Below are 7,215 nucleotides of genomic sequence, written 5' to 3'. Positions count from 1 at the left end.
AAAGCTAACCCAACCACTCAGAACTCCCAGAATTCAGTTCAGAGTCTCTCTTCAGGTTTATCAGCACAGACTGATTTTGGCCTTCTAAAAATCTCCAGTAAAATAAAGGGATTATTGACGGTCAGTCACCTGGTAAAAACTGAGGAGTGTTTATGAACATTGATTAAAAGTCTGGAAGACCCGAGACTGAACGTCAGTCACGTGACTGATTCTAGAAGAATACACAGCTTTTCAGCTTCAGCTAAACGGTCACTGCAGACACTCTGTGTGTTCGACTGATGTGTTGAACACGGGACTGAGAGTAAAGAAGGGTAAATGTTCTCACTCTAATGACTGATGGTGAGAGATAAGATGCTCTCTCACCTGCTTGACTCTTTGACTTCCTGTTTCAGGACCAGTTACCAAAGATACCAACATTAGTGAGTCAGTGTACAGCTGCATGCAGAACTTTGAGCACCCCTGGTCAGATTACATGATTTTATTGATTTTAAACTGAAAATAAGTTCAGATTCTGTACAGAGACACTTCTGCACTTTTTAATACACACTTACTGATTATATACTGAATTGATCTCACACCTGACTGACCAGAGCTCCTAAACACAGAGACAGAGAACTGAAGTCCAGATGTACTGTCAGATGCTGGACACAGGCGAGGTCAAGTCCTACTTTAAATGCAATAAGAGAAAAGCTGATTGTACTTGAATGTATAATGTATAATGTATAATCACTCAAGAATATAAAAACAGGAAGAGGCTAAAGAAGGAAGTGTGATGACCGCATGCACAAACACGTCTTCCGGGTCTCGGCCTGCTTTGCTCACTAGTAAGATCAGAAGGTACGAGGACAGGGTGAGTAACAGCACACTAATCTGAGATGAACTCAGTTACAGCTGGGAGCTAAAAGAGTGAGTCTGCTTGATCATTTATTTTAGTCAGAGTTTGTTCTTTTCTTCTTTATTAGTGAAATTTTCTCTAATCTACTCTCTGAATCTATCGGCTACTGATCAGACCCTCGAGTATCAGCGGTCATGTCTTACCAGATGTCAGGAGGTTTTACAGCAGTAGTGACCCTCATCTTATTAGCAGGTAAACTTTTACATTTTACTGTGTTTATGTGCTTGTGTTTTACTACAGTTACTGTGTTTAGATGAACACACCAGTCTGGTTAAAGGTGCAATAGAATGCATTAGAAAGCAGGAGTATTTGAAGTGGTTCTTTGGTGTGTAAATAGAAAGTATGTGACTTTGGTTGGGGACAGATGTGGTTTTACAAACCTATTTACAATCCTGTGTTTTGGCCTCAGATTAAAAAAACCTTTATGGAGGACTTGTGAATAATTTGATAAGCTTGGCTTTGATTGGTTGTTTTTGTCACCATATGGGCTCACACAATAGCCACAGAGCATACCATACACTCTAATACCAGCACAGCTTTGTTTTTAGCACTCCGACAAGAGGATTGTAAATATTTTAGCGTCTGTACATTTCAGACAACCCTCTCTTGTCTCTAGATTGTAGACTGTAGCACTGGCGTTTTGAGGATGTTTGATATTTGAGTGTTAATTGGTGAAATGCATTTAAAATTGTGATTTATTTAAATATCTAACAAACAAAGTAATTTGTGAGTCCTGGAGAACAGCATGGGTCAGAGGATAGAATCCTAATTACTGTTGCCAAATGTGTACGTCATCAAATCTGCTCAAACTACAGTTAGAAATGCACCTCGGTCAGACTGCCACAATCTGAGCTGTTGATGTTGGCTGGAGTTGGCTGCCCATCTCTCTGGATGTGTGTATGCTCACTGCCCCTAGTTCAGTAGTGTGTATGTGAATGTGTGTTCAGTACCACAGATGGGTAAAGTGCAGAGGACACATTTCGCTGTACATAGTACAGTGACAAATATGTGCACCTTTACCTTTACCTTTTTTACTTTTTCAAAAATGTGATCTTTCCAAATATTCAATAGAACTGCACCAATCATCCAGAAATGCACATTATGGGTGTTTGTATTCTAACCCATGTTGAGCTCCACATCCACTATTTTACACTGTTCTGTTGCTCTGTGGTTATCACGTGATCATACCACCACCCAACTTCACACATTACTGTGTTGTCACCCATAGCAACAGTAGTAGTACTAACCACACTGCGGTCACTCTGCCAGTAAGAGCACAAGAGTTCCCCCCCCTCATATCTGAATATGTGTGTGTGTGTGTGTGTGTGGGTTGCAGGAGTTGATGCTCAGCACAGTGTAACTCTCTCCTCTCAGAGTCTCTGTGCTGTTACTGGATCTACAGTAAAAATCTCCTGCAAATATACAACACCTGATTCCTCCAGTGTCAGAGAGAGAGAGTGGATCCACAGCTCTGATGGAGAAGAAAGGGTCCTGAGCTCCACTGAAGGAGGAGTGTCTGTAAGAACAGAGCAGAATGAGTGTGAGCTGACAGTGAGGGATGTGAGAGTGAGCGACTCTGGAGTTTATAACTTCAGATTTAGAACATCAAGCAGTAACTGGATATCAGCCTCATCTGGAGTTCAGCTCACTGTTACAGGTACTCACACACACACACACTCGCTCACTCAGAGTCTCTGTGCTTTCATATTAGATGTGATTTTAAAAATGTTTCAATATAATTTGTGTGTATGTGTGTGTGTAGATTTGCAGGTGGAGGTGGATCCTCAGACTATAGGACAGAGGCAGGTGAAATTGACCTGTAGCTCCTCCTGCAGCCTCGGTACAAACCTGTACTACTACTGGTTCAGGAACGGACAGCACCGGACTTCTGGATATGATGCCTCCATTGTGCTCAACTCCACCAGACCATCTGATGAGGGCAGCTACTATTGTATGCTGTACATCATCAGTCAGTGGAAACGGTCTGCTGCAGTGTGTAAGTTTCAGTAAAAACTATGATGATCTATAATCTAGTTATTATTTTCCTTCATGTTCTGTCAGTGATCTTCAGAGTAAAGAAAGAGCTTTTAAACCATTTCACCCATTTTACTACTATGGGTGTATGAACAGATTTTTGAAGGGGACGCTCACTTTCTTTAAAAATGTATTTTGCCCACACACTTATTTACCCAAACAATAAAACCATATAAAAGATGAAAAAAAAGAAAACATAAATGTGATCATGATCAGCAGCCTCTGGAGCTACAGGCACATGTTCCGCTAGAGCTACTGCTTCTGTAACAGTGTTTGAATCACAGAGAAGTGAAGAATACATTATTTATAACAGTACACAGTCTAATGCAAAAGTTTGGACACAAGTTTGGCTAATTAACACATTTTGTCTTTATTTATTTTGTTGAAAAGTAGTAAACACAGCCTCTGTAGCTTGGCTAACTGTGTAGTTCCTAAACAGAGCTATTACAGACAACAGTGCTGCCCAGAAAGAGAGTGAATACAAAACACTACACTGTAACAACTGCACCTGTATGATAACTGCACTAACAACTACATGAACATAAAGAACTACTGGATCTAAAAATGTTCTCTTTATTTAAATAGTGTAATTACACTCAGTACTGTATGAACACACAGTATTCATCTACTGTACCCAACAACAGTAACATCAGTGAACTGTGCTCCTGCTGCATAAGCTGTCCTCAGACACTACCTCAGCCACTACCCTAAATGATAAAATATATAAATAATAACACAGTTCATCTCTTTATCAAGACTTTTACATTTCCCAGATCAGTTAGTAAAGTTTGAAGTAAACCATAACATTTCTGACTGTAGTTTATCCTTTACTGTATTAATAAACAAATCTTTATAATGGAATCTAAACTAATGGAGTCACTTCACAGCAGACAGACAGACAAAAGACAACTCTACACAGAGTGTAGTGCTCATCACTGGTATCATTTATTGTGTGTGTGTGTGTTCCAGGTGTGCTGGGTGAACAGTGCTGGGGTGTGACTTACACTGCTGAACATGTGTGTGCTCTGAAAGGATCATCAGTTGATCTCTCCTGCTCTTATAAATTCCCTAGAGGACTCACAGTGACTAAATCAGTGTGGTTCATTAAAAAGCAGAGTGGTGCTGAACCTGTGGATGTGAGAGAGGATGAGGAGTATCAGGGCCGAGTGCAGAACAGACAGAGCTCCCAGAATGACTGTAGCATGATAATCACTGACCTGAGAGAGAGAGACGCTCAGACCTACAGATTCAGATTCTACACTGATGATCCTGGAGGCAAATATACTGGCAGACCTGGAGTCACTCTGTCTGTCACAGGTAGAGCTGCACTCTAATAAATAAGTTTAGTTTATTAATTATTAATATTCTGTAAATGAAAAGAACACCAGACCTTGTTTAAACTCTCCTGTAGATCTGAAGATTACAGTGTCAAACACAGAGAGTAGAGGAAAGCAGCTGACCTGTAGCAGCACCTGCACTCTGCCTGACCACCTCACTTACATCTGGTACAAGAACGGACAGCCTTTATCTAACAGGTACAGCAGATGGCTTTATGTGCATGACAGTACTGTGGATGCAGGCAGCTACTCCTGCGCTGTAAGAGGATATGAGAAGCTCCGCTCTCCTGCTGTCTGTAAGAACCTCACTGTAAACTTCTCCCTCCTTCTGTCTGATTACAGTAAACTCATATTCAGTGATATGCAGTAGATATGAGACGCTGATGTTTCAGCATTTCTGATTGTAAAACTGATTGATTTTTAATTTCTTTTTGTTTCTTTCAGGTGTTTTTAACCAGAGCAGCTGCTGGAGTGTTTCTTATTCCACACAGACTATCTGCACTCTGATTGGCTTATCAGTGGACATCCACGGATACTACACCTTCCCTCGTCAGCAGCCTGACCCCCAGCCTGCCTGGTACATCAGACTCCACACACAGGACAGAGAGCTGAGTCCTGTAGATGGCCGAGTGGAGTTTTTCAGTGAGAGAGCGAATATGATCACACTGAGACTGAACCATCTCACACAGAGCGACGCAGCAGAATATCTCCTCCGATTTAAAGCCCCCTACTGGAAACACACACACAGCTCTGCTGGTGTCTCTCTCTCTGTCACAGGTAGGAGCCGTGTGTTATGTTTGTCTCTCAGTGTTAATCTGTGTCTGAGCTGTAAAGACATTGATGGGAGTCTGTCACAGGCCTGCAGGTGAAAGTGGAAACTGCTGCAGAGGAACAGACAGTAACACTGATCTGCAGCAGCACCTGCACTCTGCCCAATAACCCCACTTACATCTGGTACAAGAACGGACAGAGTGAGTCTCACTGCAGATGTGCCTCCTGCTTTGTAGCTGTGGTCAGTGGAGCGGTCAACTACAGCTGTGCTGTTGAAGGCCATGAGAGCCTACTCTCTCCTCCAGTGTGTGAGTGGACATTTTTACACTCACTAATAATCTAATCTTCTATCATTCTACTAATAAGTGAAACATGATTGTTTACCAACTTTCCAACCAGACTCTCCCAGAAACACCAGAGCAGTGCTGGTTCCCTCTGGAGAGAGAGTGGAGGGAGAGTCAGTGACTCTGAGCTGCAGCAGTGATGCAGACCCTCCTGTTCTCTCCTACTCCTGGTTTAAGCAGAGAGCAGCTGCAGACACACCGCTGATAACAGGCCAGAATTACAGCATCACCAACATCAGCTCCCAGCACAGCGGACTCTACTACTGCACCGCTCACAACCAGCTAGGACATCACAGCTCTACACCCGTTCATCTGGATGTGAAACGTAAGCAGCTGTAGAATGATGATCAGTTTGGATTACACCCTCTCTTTGATTTAGGGATTTTGTAACATGGCTGATATACTGTATAGTTGTAGTGGGATGTTTTACATACATTTATCATGGACATGAATATCATGACAAACATCTTTAGCAGAAAATATGTTTTTTTATTTGTCCACCTGCTTTATTTTTTTATCAACACAGGGTCATTGGCTTATGAATTATTTGGTGTTAAATGTCTTTTAATTTGCCTAAACCAATACCTCTTAACTTCCTGTTGATGATCATGATTGTCTACAGCTGGTAGCTTCTGTCTCCAGGGTTTGGTTGAAAGCAGTCATTGATTTGGCCAACACACAGTGCATGGGAGTGTAAGTCCAAGGAGTTCAGTGCAGATCTGAGAAAGATCTTATGTAGACTTACACAAGTGCAGATTCCGAGATCATCAGTTTAAACAATTATAGGTAAGAACAGCTTATTGGAAGTGTGTCGTCACTAGGGTCTGTAAGAAGACCCAAACTGTCACCAACAGCTAAGACGAAAACGGTTCAGATGGTCAGAAACAACATAAGAACCATCAAGGCACAGGCCTGCCATTAACTGGAAGCTGCTGGAACTTAAAGGTTGCAGTCCACAAAAGAAGGCCCTGCTCCTAAATCAACACCTTTAAAGCTCTTTGCAGCTGAACCACACAGACAAAAGAAAAGCCTTCTGGAGTTGATTGTCCACAGTGACCAGAAGCTTGTTTGGAAGAGTAAAGCTGAGCCGTTAAACACCAGAGCATCATTCTCAGACATTTTTTCTGCAAGTATAGCACTGGTATATTGCAAAAAGTGAATGGAATAATGACAAAGGCAGACTACCCCAGAACTCTTCAGCAAGATGGTTGAAACTTGACGCTGAGCCCAAACACATTAGTGTAATTGATAAAGCAGACTCTGACCTTAACCTTGGGTTCAATTCTGATAAGAGAAGTTAAATATCCACGCAGAATTCTGCTAGAAGCTTGTTGATGGCTACCCAAAGCGTCTGGTCATGGTGCAACTTGCTAAGGGACATCTGACCTAATATTAGATAAAACATGCTGAGTGTATGTAAACTACACAGCTGTGGATTATAACTGTATATGTTAGCACTTCTGTCAAATATTTAAATGTGAGAATTACTGAAGGAGAGGAAACTACTGACCCACTACTGACTGTGTAATAAAGTCCACCCGAATCTCACTGTGTGACTTATTGCTCTTTTAATAAAATCTAAATATGCAATAAAGGCATAAAAAACAGTATGGGTGAAATATTTAACTCCTTGATTTAGGTAGATAGGGCTTTATTCACATTGATAAAATGCACATAACAGCTGTGAACACATGTATAGTGAAGCATTGGTCTTTGGTCTTAGAGGTCATAAACTAGCAGTTTCAGGGTCAGAGTGAAGATTTTTATGAAATATTTTCCTTCTCTGTAATTTATGATGTGGTTCATGGTTTATTTCTGAAGGTCCAGAGGTGAG

General features: G+C 41.5%; 1 long non-coding RNA gene across 1 annotated transcript; it reads left to right on the top strand.

Moving 5' to 3' along the window:
* The first annotated feature begins 4,353 nt into the window (after nt 1-4,353).
* LOC140547872 (uncharacterized) lies at nt 4,354-5,283 on the top strand. The gene is made up of 3 exons (XR_011978519.1): nt 4,354-4,562; nt 4,711-5,043; nt 5,124-5,283. It is a non-coding gene; the product is annotated as an uncharacterized lncRNA (long non-coding RNA).
* Nucleotides 5,284-7,215: the final 1,932 nt, after the last annotated feature.

The sequence above is a fragment of the Salminus brasiliensis genome, chromosome 25 (genome assembly GCF_030463535.1).
Source record: "Salminus brasiliensis chromosome 25, fSalBra1.hap2, whole genome shotgun sequence".
Taxonomy (NCBI): Eukaryota; Metazoa; Chordata; class Actinopteri; order Characiformes; family Bryconidae; genus Salminus; species Salminus brasiliensis.
This window is presented reverse-complemented; position numbering and strand designations above follow the sequence as displayed.